Source organism: Pongo pygmaeus, chromosome 23 (genome assembly GCF_028885625.2).
Source record: "Pongo pygmaeus isolate AG05252 chromosome 23, NHGRI_mPonPyg2-v2.0_pri, whole genome shotgun sequence".
NCBI lineage: Eukaryota > Metazoa > Chordata > Mammalia > Primates > Hominidae > Pongo > Pongo pygmaeus.
The window spans coordinates 53,955,276-53,969,427 of record NC_085931.1 but is presented as its reverse complement, the minus strand read 5'-3'; the positions used below and the strand labels follow the sequence as shown (position 1 = coordinate 53,969,427).

The following is a 14,152-nucleotide window of genomic DNA, read 5'->3' as shown; positions in this document are numbered from 1 at the left end:
GGGGGTCCTCTCACCATCCTCTCCACCTGTATGACATGAAGCAGTGCTTGGACAGCGCCTAGGACAGTGCTCAGGAAGTGCTCTCCATTTTCCTTCAGGAGTATTTCCCTCTGCAGAACGGGGCTAATACCCTATCATGCAAGGTGATTGTGAGAATTGGAAAGAATGCGTGTACATTGCCTGGTGCCTTGCCATCCAAATATATTTTATTAGAGAGAGCAGCAACATACGCCCCCCCCAACCCCCCTTTTAAACTAAGCGGGTCCACGTGGAATGACGCTTTTGGCGCAAGTCGGAGGAGCTCCTAATGACATTAGCTTCTTTGAGTCCCTTGGGAGAGGAAACTTTCTGAAAGACTGTAGGATTACCTTCCCTGAACTTCCGGTCAGGTGCGGTGCTGCCCTGCCGCGCCCTCTACCCCTGGGTGCCGACGAAACCGCAAAACTCCAGCCCCGGGAAGCGAGTATCAGGGAACACCTCCAGCGAGCGGCTTTGGGAGAGTAACCTGCGCCACCCTCGCAGCCCATTAAATAGGCACTCCCCCTTTGATTGACAGGAGAAGTCACCAATGCGCGTCCTGGGGTTTTCCCTCGTCCTCACGCGGGGTGAGCCACCTCTCTACTCATCTGGCCCAATCGGGAGCGCCGAGGAGGCTGTGGGGCGGGGCTCGGTGTCCGGTAGCCAATGGGCAGAGCCCAGCGGGAGCGGCGAGGGCGGTGCGGTCGCGGCTGGCGGCAGAAGCGGCCGCAGGGGGTCTGGGCAGGGCTGGGCAGTGCTGCCGGAGCAAAAGCGGGAGCGGGAGCCGGGCCGCAGCTGGGGCTGGAGACGCCGTCGCAGCCTGAACGGAGTGTGCGACGGATTGGGAGGTGAGTGGCCGCCGAGGTCAGGGGTCGCCGCGACGGTTGGGGCGCCGCGGGCGGGACGCGGGGGCGCTGGTCCGCGGCCGGGCCCGCGCCCCGTCAGGGCCGCCGCGCCGAGCTCCGCGCCCTGAGGGAAGCGGGTCGGGCCGCGCGGAACTTCCTGTCTCTGTGGGAGGGGGCGAGTGCTCGGGGCCCGGGGGGCGCCTGGAGAAGACATCTTGGGGAGGACGAGGGCGAGTGGGGTGGGCTCGGGTAAGGGGCGGGGGCCCATGGGGGCGGCGCTGTGGGAGCGGGGCAGTTTTCCGGGGTTCGGGGCCTGCCGGAGAGAGAAGTGCAGGAGCAGGGCCGTCGGGGGTTAAGGGCTGCTAATGGAGTGGGGGAGGTGTAGACAGCTGCAGAAGGGGGAGCTGGGGCGACTTTTGGAGGGACGCGATTTGGGAGAAAGCTGGGAATCCGAGACGTGCAGAGGTTAGGCGAGGGTGCCGGAGCAGCGCTGGAGGGGAGGCGTGGCTGGGACGCGCCGGTGAGAGGGCAGGGCTTGGTCCTGGGGTGGCCTGGGGGGCGACGCAGGACACACGCGGGTGCGCTGATTTGAGGCGCTTTGATGAGCGGCCTCCATTTCCTTCCTTCCCACCCTCCCTGTCCCGGCTCTGTGTGTGTGTGTGTCTGGGGAGGGCGGGGGGAGCAAAGCCCTTACCGCAGCACGTCCTAGGGCTGGGGCCAACCAGGAGACGCCGGGGAGGTTTGCCCTTGTGACCCTCCTCGGAGTTTCCCCAGACTCACTGAATCAGAAATCCGAACTCCCTTACTCCTCTAGGGCTTTCAAGCCTGGCCAGGCATCCTGAGAGGTCCGCGATTGGAGAGGTAGTGATTGCTGCTGCTGTTGAATTTCATTGATTCATTGGGTTTCGGCTCCATCAGAGAAGGTCCATTTTCTTTTCAGAAGGAGTTGGTTGGTCAGGGGAGCAAGCTGTGCTATTGCTTTGGGGCCCACACTGCTGCAGCCTTTGACGTATAACAGGACCTGGGGATGCCACTCTTGGCCTGGGTGCCTGAGGGAAGGTGGCCTTTGGCTGGGTGTGTGCAGCATTCCTGGATCCTGTCTTCTCTTTTTCCCTCCGCCTGTCCGGTGTTTTTGTGGTTAAGGGGGTAAGCTGCTCAGAGTCTCCAGGGCTACTTGGTACACTGTTTACCAAATACTGCCTGGCTGTCTTGATGAAAGAGTTTGAACCTCAGTTGCAGATGGTGAGCTCACACCTTCTTCCTTCCCTCCTTTTCGGTGCCTCCCTCTGCAGTTATTCCCCTGTGCTGAAGTTCTGTTTTAACCCTCCTGGGATTGCCAGGTTGGAGCCCAGGGCAAAGGAACCGACCAGGTGGTCAGTGTTGAATGCCAGCCCTCCTGTTCTTGCCCAAGATGTTGTCATTCCACTTGATTCATGAGCCTGCCTGCATGCAGCCTCCTCATAGAGACATTGAAGCTGTGCCAGTGCAACTTGGATCTCTCTTGATTCACCTGGAAAACTTTCACTTGTGAGGACTTAAACTTAATTCTAGAGTTTGGCAGCCTCCTTGGTGAGGTTATGCTGGCTGAGATATGAGGCCACTACATCAAAAACATTGGTGTGTTTTTCTTTTGACAATAGTCTTAAAGCTTTAAAGAAAGTGGCCATTAGGCTGGTGATATTTATTACTTGGGAAAGTAACATAACACAGAGAAGTAGATGGGTGATTAGGTCTGCACTCTTTATCCACTTTTTGGGAGAAGAATAACAACTCATTTGACTAGAAATGTTATCCTTAGCTCGTGTTGCTTTGGGACTTGGAACTTTATCGCTTTTAATCTCAAATGTATATGAAATTGTGATGTGATATTTAAATAATCTAGGCTGGGCAGGGTGGCTCACGCCTGGGATCCCAGCACTTTGGAAGGCCGAGGCGGGCAGATCACCTGAGGTCAGAACTTAGAGACCAGCCTGGCCAACATATTGAAACCCCGTCTCTACTAAAGATACAAAAATTAAGGCCGGGCGTGGTGGCTCACGCCTGTAATCCCAGCAGTTTGGGAGACTGAGGTGGGCGGATCACCTGAGGTCGGGAGTTCGAGGCCAGCCTGACCAACATGGAGAAACCCCGTGTCTACTAAAAATACAAAATTAGCTGGGCGTGGTGGTGCTCATACCTGTAATCCCAGCTACTCGGGAGGCTGAGGAAGAATTGCTTGAACCCAGGAGGCCGAGGTTGCAGTGAGCCAAGATCGGGCGGTTTCACTCCAGCCTAGGCAACAAGAGCAAAACTCCGTTTCAAAAAAAAAAAAAAATTAGTCTGGCGTAGTGGTGCACACGTGTAATCTCAGTCTCAGCTACTTGGGAGGCTGTGGCATGATAATTGCTTGAACCTGGGAGATGGAAGTTGCAGTGAGCCGAGATCACGCCACTGCACTCTAGCCTGGGTGGCAGAGTGAGACTCTGTCTAAAAATAAATAAATCTAAAAGTATGCATATATTTAAAAAAAAAATCTGGATTTCCACCAACATAGCGTTCCGCAGGGAGATAATGTCAACTTTTCTGTAATCCTGGATACCCATCCACATCTCTGGTGGCCAGGCATTTCTGGAGTGGGAGCAGAGAGGCATTTGTCCTTGCTTTTTTCTTTTTCTTTTTTTTTTTTTTTTGAGACAGAGTCTCTGCCCAGGTTCAAACGATTCCTCTGCCTCAGCCTCCTCAGTAGCTGGGATTACAGGTGCCTGCCACGTTGCCTGGCTAGTTTTTGTATTTATTTATTTATTTATTTATTTATTTATTTTGAGACAGAGTCTCGCTCTGTCGCCCAGGCTGGAGTGCAGTGGTGCGATCTCAGCTCACTGTAACCTCCGCCTCCCAGGTTCAAGTGATTCCCCTGCCTCAGCCTCCCGAGTAGCTGGGACTACAGGCATCCACCACCACGCCTGGCTAATTTTTGTATTTATAGTAGAGACGGGATTTCACTGTGTTGGCCAGGATGGTCTCGATCTCCTGACCTTGTGATCCGCCCACCTCGGCCTCCCAAAGTGCTGGGATTACAGGCACCTGCCACCCTTGCCCGGCTAGTTTTTGTATTTTTAATAGAGATGGGGTTTCACCGTGTTGGCCAGGCTGATCCGGAACTCCTGACCTCAGGTGATCTGCCCACCTCGGTCTCTCAAAGTGCTGGGATTACAGGCGCCTGCCATCTTGCCTGGTTAGTTTTTGTATTTTTAATAGAGATGGGGTTTCACCGTGTTGGCCAGGCTGATCTGGAACTCCTGACCTCAAGTGATCTGCCCGCCTCGGCCTCGCAAATGTCCTTGCCTTTTGTTTCTTCTCTATACCTTGAAAGTCCGTGCTGTGTTAAGGGCATCATGCTCAGGCTTACTGATTCTGAAGGGGTTATCAGTGGATGATTCCGGATGTTGTGGAATATCAAACAGATCGAAAAGTTTCTTTAATAACAGTGATGGCACCTTGTGTTTAGAGTTCGCAGTGGCATTTACCAGGTGCTCTCTGGCCACCTTCATGTGAACCTCCCAGCTGACTCGGGTCTGCTTTATCTGCCATCAGATTGTAATGGCAGCTTTGTGGAGGCCACCCTGTAGATTATGCGATTAATGACCACATTCATGTGAGCAATAGTGCTGGCTTAGTTTTTTTCCAGTTAGGTTGTTTGGAATGGTAGCTGCATACCTGAGGGCAGTGCAGCAATGCCTTAGTTACGAAGTCAGTTTGCATTCCACAGGTAGAGTCTTTCCTTATGGCCAGGGCACTGATCTCTCACATACCAGAAAGTATCATTCGTCCCTGCCCCAGACAGACTCCACATGCGTCCCAGTGGTGGTTCTTGGGATAGTTTTGTAGGAATTTCTGCAGAATTTTAGTGTTCAGATGAGTGTGCTCTGTCTGTGGACTGGAGACAGGCTTCAAAGAATTCTCAAATTATTCTGCACAATGCATCATTTTTTGGTATCTCTGCAGTTCCAAAGGTAACTACTTGAGGGACAGTGGCCACCAAAGAGCACAAGTTTTGACATTTTGATGAAAAGCACACATAAAACAAATAAAAACCACCTTTCCTTAAGTTACCTATTGAATTGTGCTTATTCCCATAATTGCATGTTCATCTGTTTGCTTAATAAAACTTAAAGCATCTTAGAGTCTTTCTTGTTTCCTAGAATAAGGTCTTTTTTCTTTTCCTTTTTTTTTTTTTTGTTGAGACGGAGTCTCGCTTTGTTGCCCAGGCTGGAGTGCAGTGGCGCGATCTCGGCTCACTGCAGGCTCCGCCTCCCAGGTTCATGCCATTCTCCTGCCTCAGCCTCCCAAGTAGCTGGGACTACAGGCGCCCGCCACCACACCTGGCTAATTTTTTGTGTTTTTAGTAGAGACGGGGTTTCACCATGTTAGCCAGGATGGTCTTGATCTCCTGACCTTCATGATCCGCCTGCCTCGGCCTCCCAAAGTGCTGGGATTACAGGCGTGAGCCACCATGCCCGGCTGGTCTTTTTTATTTTCAATTAAAAAAATATATATATATTAAATATATGTATTTTTAAACAGAAATGGGACTTCACCATGTTTGCCAGGCTGGTCTCAAACTCCTGTCCTCAGGTGATCCTCCCATCTCGGGTTCCCAAAGTGCTAGGATTACAGGTGTGAGCCACCGCACCTGGCCTGTTTTCAATCCTAAAAAAATCATTTGCATGTTTCTTGATTTCAGGCACTGAACTAGACAGAGATGAGAATATAGAAATAACAAAATGGGGCTGGGCGCTGTGGCTCATGCCTGTAATCCCAGCACTATGGGAAGTCAAGGCAAGCAGATCACTTGAGGTCGGGAGTTCGAGACCAGCCTGGCCAACATGGTGAAACCCTGTCTCTGCTAAAAGTACAAAAATTAGTTGGGTATGGTGGCGGGCGCCTATAATCCCAGCTACTCGGGAGGCTGAGGAGGGAGAATCACTAGAACCCGGGAGGCAGAGGCTGCAGTGAGCCGAGATTGTGCCACTGCACTCCAGCCTTGGGTGACAGAGCAAGACTCTGTCTCAAAAAAAAAAAGAAAAAATAAAATGATGTCTCAACTATCAGAGACCTCACAAGAAGCCTTAAAAACGATAAATAAGGCTAGAGATTTTGCTGTACCTTTGGAAAGTGCATGTGTGGTGGTTTATAGAACATATTCTGCGGCCAGATAAAATTTATATGATTATTTTTCCTCCCAAGAATATGGGATGACAGAGGGGGAGGAGCATGGATGGAGACTAGGAGCCTTGGACTCTTGCCCTGCCTTTCCCTGACCAACCCTGAGGTCTGGGACAATCAGCACAGAACTCCGGGTCTCAGTTTTAACATTTGTAAAATGAAGGACTTAGAGGACCTTCACCTTTTGCAAATCTGATAGCAACTGTGACCCCTTCCCACGAAGGGGGACAGCTTCATAGGCCTGGACCCAGATTAAGAACTGGATCATTCCATCTCTAAGCTCCCTCTCACCTGTGATATTCTGTAATCCTATTTTCCTGGTCATCTTTGAGCTAATAATAATGATGACTTGTATTTATAGAAGATGCACATTCCAAAGCACTTTCACCTCTCATTCTTTTGTCCTCAAAACATTTCTGAGTGGTACGGGTGGCAGTAGATATTCCTTCCTGTGATGAAGAAAGTGGGCCAGGCTTGGTCAGCACGTTGATGGAGCACGCAGCCAGAGGCAGTCCTGGGACCAGAACTGGGGCTCCTGGTTGCCATCCTGGGGCTTTTCCATTAGGCTTTGCTTCCTTGGTGGTTGTCATTATGAGTTATGTTTGGCAGTTCAAATATCCCAGAATGTGTCACTCATAGAGGAAACTATTTGTTCATCTGCCGAAAAGGACTGTTTTTCTCTCTGAATTTGGATCACTAAACACCTTTCTGTATGTGAAAAGGCTACTTATTTGTTTTTGTTATTTTTTCTTGCCACATTTTTCATAGGGACAGTTTGTAGGGCTTGAGTGTTTTGAGCAGACTTATTTAATGCTTATTGATGAAAGAGTACATTAAAATGACTACTTCTCAGTTGCTTAGCACTTGAGAAAGTTGTGAAATAAATGTTAGGTAAAAATTCCAAATGTCTTACTTGTCCTATCCAAGTATGTCCTCACAGATGAGATGCTTTCTGCAGTCTAGGAGGCCCCTCCCTGGGCCCAGAGCCGCTGGGTGGGTTTGAAAGTTGGGTGTGGATTGTGCCAGTGGCCAGGACTGTCCAACAGTGGCTTCTTGTGGCCTTCTGGCTAGATTGCTAACATTTTATGGACTAATTTTTTTGGTTTATTGAAAGAGTACACATTCTCAGCTATATAAAGAGCTCATATATGTAAAAGAACACTGAACTTAGGCCGGGCGTGGTGGCTCACGCCTGTAATTCCAGCACTTTAGGAAGCTGAGGTGAGCGGGTCACAAGGTCAGGAGTTTGAGACCAGCCTGGCCAATATGGTGAAATCCCATCTCTACTAAAAATACAAAAACTAGCTGGTTGTGGTGGTGCGCGCCTGTAATCCCAGGTACTGGGGAGGCTGAGGCAGGTGAATGGCTTGAACCCAGGAGGCGGAGGTTGCAGTGAGCCGAGATTGTGCCACTGCACTCCAGCCTGGGCGACAGAGTGAGACTCCGTCTCAAAAAAAGAAAGAGCACTGAATTTTAAAGCCTCACAGATGTTAGGTGGCTTATTTCTGATGAAAATAATCATAATAAAGATGTTTTTTATTTTTATTTTTTAAAAGAATACTTCTGATGTATTTCTGAAAGATGTTTTGAATACTCAGACATGGAAGCTGATAGTGCTGCACACAGCAGGCATCACTCAGTGTGGAGTGTGTGTGGAGAATCCACCTGTCTTCCTGTTATGTCACGTGTGGTGTGACTATTGATAGAGTTGCAGCCAGCTGGGGCACTCCATTAAGCTCCCCGTGGAAGTACCTGCTTTTTATTTTCATTTCACTCCCTGGACTGAGAGTGTTTGGAGGATATCTCAGTGGCTCATATGGAGGAAGCATCTGTGGGTGGAAAGCAACAGGCAGGGTGGGTCAGAGGGAGTGGTCCTGGCCACTGCGTGTCTGGTGCCCCTGGCTCTGCCTGCAGCTCTGGAATCCTGAGATAAAGATGATGGCTGCTCTGTAAAGGCAGCTCAGTATAGTTTCATTGTGGCAGTACCAGATAGTAGTGTGTACAAAGTACTGCACTACAGAGGAGGGCGGGTCTGACTGTCCTCAGGACACTGCAGAGAGCTGACCTTCAGGGAAGTGACTTGGGAAGGATTGTGCCAGAGCCACAGGTGCTCTCCAGGTGGGGCTGACGTGAAGGACCATTCTGGGCAGAGCTGCAGAGCTCTGAAGAACAAGGAGTGGCTGGGAGAGAGGGCTCACGCCTGTAATCCCAACACTTTGGGAAGCTGAGGTGGGCGGATCACTTGAGGCCAAGAGTTTGAGACCAGCCTGGCCAACATAGCAAAATCCTGTCTCTACTAAAAGTATAAAAATTAGCTGGGCGTAGTGGTTTGAGACTGTGAACCCAGGTACTCAGGAGGCTGAGGCAGGAGAATCGCTTGAACCTGGGGGCAGAGATTGCAGTGAGCCAAGATAGTGCCACTTCATTCCAGCCTGGGTGACAGAGCAAGACTGTCTCAAAAAAAAAAAAAAAAAGAACAAGGGGTGTGTGTGAGAGGGGCTGCTAGGGGCAGGGAAGGCTCCAGGTTGTGACCTGCCTTATATTCTCCTGGAGGACAGTTCTCTGGGGAGCAGTTTCTGGGTATTTAAAATACTGGGATGAAGATCTTCAGAGAAGCAAGATGTCAGTTGAGAAGTCAAGGATGCAGATGGGGAAGGGGTGATTCAGGTGACTCAATTTCACAAAAGTCACCTCTGTCTCTGGGAGTCTCAAGGATTGCCATCTGTGTTCCTAGGAAGCAGTGGCTCCACTCTAATGAGAAGGGCTTTTCGAGTGGGAATGGCCTCAGCCTTGATTTATTCTCTTAACCTGCGTTTGCGTGTTTGGTTGGGAATGCAGTAGCTGTGTGGGTTCTGCTTCTCTTTCTTTTTTCTTTTTTGAGACGGAATTTTGCTCTTGTTGCCCAGGCTGGAGTACAATGGTGCGATCTCGGCTCACTGCAACCTCCACCTCCCAGGTTCCAGTGATTCTCCTGCCTCAGCCTCCCAAGTAGCTGGGATTATAGGCATGCACCATCATGCCGGGCTAATTTTTGTATTTTTGGTAGAGATGGGGTTTTACCATGTTGGCCAGGCTGGTCTCAAACTCCTGACCTCAAATGGCCCGCCTGCCTCGGCCTCCCAAAGTGCTGGGATTTCAGGCATGAGCCACCGTGCCTGGCTGTTTCTCTTTCCATATGGTTTATGCTTACAGATCCTTGAGGTTAATATGTCACTTTCACTGTTAGTTCCTGCAGAAGAAAGGTAATTTTGCAATAAGGTATTGGAGGTTAGGAACATGGTTTTAGAGTCATACAGCCCTTGGATGTGGGTTCGAGCTCCAACACTAGGTGACTGTGTGGCTTTTGGCCAAATGCTTCAATGTCTCCAAAACTTGAGTGTCTTAGTCAGTTGGGGCTGCTGTAACAAAGATGCGGTGGCTTGTAAACAACAGAAATTTCTTTCTTACAGTTCTGTAGGCTGCAAGTCTGAGATCAGGGTACCAGCATGGTTGGGTTCTGAGGAGGGTCCTTTTTCGTGTTGTGGATTGCTGACTTCTTATAGCTTCACATGGCGGAAAGAAGGGCGAGAGAGCTCTCAGGTACTTTTTATAAAGGCACGAGTGGCCGGGTGCAGTGGCTTATGCCTGTAATCTCAACACTTTTGGAGGCTGAGGCAGGAGGATCACTTGATGCCAGGAGTTCATGGCCAGCCTGGGTAACATAGTGAGACCCTATCTCAACAAAAACTAAAAAAAAAAAAAAAAATTGTAAGGACTCTAGTCCCATTCATGAGGGCCCTGCCTAATTAGCTTCCAAAGGCCCTACTTCCTAATGCCATCAAACTGAGGGGTAGAATTTCAACATATGAATTTTGAGGGGATCCATACATGCAGTCCTTTGCACCAGGATACTGAGAGCCCTTCCTCACAGGATTTTGGCGGGGCAGCATGAGGTGATGGACCCCAGGAGCCCAGCATGTGTGCCTGGTCACGGTGCTCATTCGGTCACTCTGCTATCACTCTATGTAAGTGAATTTGCCAGCAAACTATACCTTTAAAGTGCCCAAAGTGATTTTATCCAGTTCTATTTAAAAATCCTTCCAGAACTTTTTGGACCTTTCCTTGGTGACTCGGGGTCACGGGTGTGTAGTCGTGGGTCATTGGTGTGGGTGAGGCCTCCTGCCCTGCATGGACTTCCGTCATATCCTGGCACTTACAGGGCCTGTCTTTCTCCCCACTACCTTTTGTAAGCTGCTGTTGGCACCTGGCCCCTTTGTTGGGGTAAGGGCCTGATGATGGTCATATCCTCCCTGGGTTTTGAGGGCAGCCTTGCCATGCAGAGGCCTTGCTCTCTTCTGGGTTGGTGATTCTCTGCCTGAGTTTAATGTGATGGATTCTAGAAAGCCTGACCCTGGGGTGAAGGGATGTTGCTTGACTACACGTAGTGACTCAGGATTGGAAGGGAGTACTGGTGATGATAGCTTATCCCTAGGTGATGGGAAATAGGACTTAGAAAACAAATGATAAAGCTGTGAGCACTGCTCACCTGTGTGAAATTGTATTAAGATAACATGCAGCAGTGATAGTTAAGGTTTTAGAATTATGGGAAGTTTCTCCTTGTTTTCCAAACTGTACCATTGCCCTTTTACTTTTACATTAATGTTTAAGTAATAACTTTGTAATTAAAATAAGTATAAATAAAAAGAGCTTGGTTGTCTAGGCATTTGCATTTTGCCAAGAAGCTTTCCATAGCCCTCATTTTGTTTTCAGGACAGCCTTGTTGATTTGTTTCCCTTTTCATCGTTTAGAGGAGAAAGAGAGTCAGAGCTAAAGGGGTCAGTGGTTTTGCCGGAGGCCACCTGCCAGGACCCCATACAGGCCTCTGAGCCCAAGCCCAGAGCTCCCAGGGAGGCCTGTGACGGGGCCTCTGCCCGGACCTGCAGGGTGCTCTTTAGATAGGATCAACTGTGGCTAGTATTTTGAAGTTTCCTATTGAATTAAATGAAATCTTCTTATTGTAAAGTGATACCCAAACCGTAGTTTGTGAACATTTTCATATTTTAAACTGCATTTGTCTTTCATTATATTAAATTATGTTGTCGCCAACCGAGCATGCCAAGATCATGAATTGTGGTCTTCAGAGGAACCACAGAGCAGGCAGTGCTCCCTGTACAGACCTCCAAGCCCGCTATTAGTGGGTTCTGTAGCTGTCTGATTGGCTGGAGCTGGCTGCCTGCTCGCCACTTAGCTCGCACGTGGTGATGCTTTAATTAAGCAGTTGCGACCTTTGCTCCTGCAAATGTGTCATCAGATAAGGAGTCTGGGCATGTGCCACCAAGGAGGATGTGCGTGGGGGGTGCAGAGTCAGTGGTGAGGGGCTGTCTGCACAGGCCCCCGTGTTCTGAAGTTTCTGAGGGACCATTCAAGAAGCTTTACATTGCTGCGCATTTAATTCTTGCAACAAGATAGTGTTCTCTCCACTTGATGCATCAGTAAACCTAAGCTCAGAGAGATTAAGTGGCCTTCAGAGGGTCACCATCAGAGCTGGTGCTCTGCTTACCGAAGCCCACACTCGTTTCACCTCCTCTGGCTGGCTGGAATAAGTAAGTTGTGAATCACTCTCAGATGTGAACATCTTTAAAAGATAATTAATCTTTCTCCCCCACCTCTGAGAAACATAGACGTGAGGCAGATTATGTGTGTCCTTTGCTTAAGATGGGATCTATGTCTGTAACTAACTGGGTTTCAATAATCTGAAAGTTTACAACCATTTACACAGCAGGGAGATAAGGGCAGAAAAGGGAGAGCTGCTGGGGTGCGGTCAAGGCTGTGGGTGACTCGCTGGTACACCCACCCCGTGATGCATCCCACGTGGGACAGGAGGAAGATTCCAGAGGCCCTGGCTTAGGAGTGCCTCATCTTCGGCAGATGCAGTCTAAAAGGCATCTTATGCTGTTAAAGAGCAGGTAGACAAGGGAGAAGAAATTGCGTTTCTGTAGAGTACTGCACTTTGTAAAATTGCGAAAGGTCTTCACATTTTGTCAACATTGTGATATCACATAAGAGCATTTGCTCAGGTATATTAGAGCAGATATTTGTGTTGTTTTTTTATTTTGAGACGGAGTCTTGCTCTGTCGCCCAGGCTGGAGTGCAGTGGCGCGATCTTGGCTCACTACAAGCTCCACCTCCCGGGTTCACACCATTCTCCTGCCTCAGCCTCCCAAGTAGCTGGGACTACAGGTGCCCACCACCATGCCCGGCTAATTTTTTGTATTTTTAGTAGAGACGGGGTTTCACTGTGTTAGCCAGGATGGTTTCTATCTCCTGACCTCGTGATCCACCTGCCTTGGCCTCCCAAAGTGCTGGGATTACAGGCGTGAGCCACCGCGCCCAGCCGATATTTGTTTTTATGCTTGGGATAATCATCACTTTTGTGTCAAATAACTTCTCTTTTGCTTTCTTTAAATCTTTTAAAAATTGAAGTTTCAACATAGAAAACAATGTTCTGAATAAAAAACTCTCTTTGTAGTTTACCTTCCACGCACAAAGCGGTTTTTGTGTATCTTGATCAAGTAACCTATTCCCTGCCGACTTTGTACCAAGCTTCAGAAGAGGCAAGAGAGGTACGTTGTCTCTGTCCTGCCTCAAGGCAACGCTTCGAGGTTGTTAGTTTGAACGTGAGGAAGCTGTAGGTAGTGAGATCAGGTGCCTAGTTCAAGGCCATCCAGTTTGTAGATGGGAGAGATCTGAAGTTTGAACTGACACCACTGTTTCCTTTTCAATAACTGACATTGTTATGATTGTATTATTCAGATTCACTTAAATATTTTCTCAAGTATTTTCCATGCTTTACCTTCATCTTCAAAAAGATTATTAACGGTTATATTATCCTGTTGACGACGTAATGAGATTAAAACATTTTCTAGTGCTGGCCATTTTAGGTTATTTCCACTTTTTTGCTAATGTAGATGAATTTGCAGTTTATAATTTCATCCTTTTTCATCTGTGTAATTATTAGTTCCTGGGAATAAATTCCCGAGAATAGAAATCTTGCATTAAAGGGTATGAACACCTTAAGAGTGTTTTGAAAGCCTGTCTTGCTGCTTGTAAGTGTATTTTTCTGATTTTTTGGGTGAAAAAATGGGGATTCTTTCTCTTTAAAGTGCCTGCCTTGGCCTTTAGAACTTCCAAGTATCTGTGAGATAAGAAAGTTCTGTGAGGGTTTCTTAAATGAGTCACGTTTCCTTCCTAAGTTTCTGGATATCATTTTACTTGAATTGGTTGCCTTACTTTGATGAGCAAGGAGTAAGGATGTTTTAGAAAATCCTTTCTACTTGATGATTAATCCTTGGAGCTAATGTTCCACGTTCCCAAGGTTGTGGGTGCATATGGTCGCATTCCTGCACAGCTCAGCCATCGTGGTAGGTATCTCACAAACCTTCTCTAGCTTTCTTTTCCTCACTTAGGGGATGCATATTGGAAAGATTCTGCAGGGTTCTTTCTGCCAGGCAGCCTGGGGGTCGTGTGGTCCTTTAGAGTTCGTCTGTAGCTTCTAGATGCTGCTCTCATGGGGGTTCCTGGCTCTGTTCATCTCCAGAGACAAGCATCTCAAAGGGAACATGAGAAGTTTATAGCACTGGTGCTTGCTCGCCTTGTTTGCTTGTTTGTTTTTCTGTTCTGGTCTGCTGTGGAACTTGTCACCATGTCCCTTCCCCATGGACTGACTTTCCTACCCTCCGCTGTCCCTTAGGTATTCACTCTCAGACTGAGCGGTGTCCTGTTTTCCTGGTGGCTCATTTGCCAGGGTCTGCAAAGGACAAGGTGCTTAGCAGGGACAGAGAGGGGCTCCAGGTGGGGAGCAGTGGTCGGGCCAGCTGACCTTAGTGCTTACCCCTGGGTCCCCTCCCTTGAATTCCTGCGATGCCTCCACCATGTCTACCCTCTCCCCCCAGGGGCTGTTTCCCTTTTAGTTCTCTTGCCTTACTGTGGGCAAAAGCTTACTCTTCTTGGTTCCTCTTATCCCAGCTAAGAAAAGCTGATGTTCACAACAAAATGGAGAGACTTGACTACACAGGAAGGTAGACATAAGAGGAAACAGTCACAAA

The 14,152-nt window shown here is 48.7% G+C and overlaps 1 protein-coding gene across 2 annotated transcripts in view; it reads left to right on the top strand.

Annotated features, from left to right (window-relative positions):
* The first annotated feature begins 683 nt into the window (after positions 1-683).
* Positions 684-14,152, top strand: part of PACSIN2 (protein kinase C and casein kinase substrate in neurons 2) — a 143,774-nt gene continuing 130,305 nt past the window's right edge. The window contains exon 1 of one of the 2 annotated variants that reach the window (XM_054470006.2): positions 684-866. The gene's annotated coding sequence lies outside the window, so the exon portion shown is untranslated. The remainder of the gene's footprint in view (positions 867-14,152) is intronic. The other variant, XM_054470003.2, reaches the window with a different exon arrangement.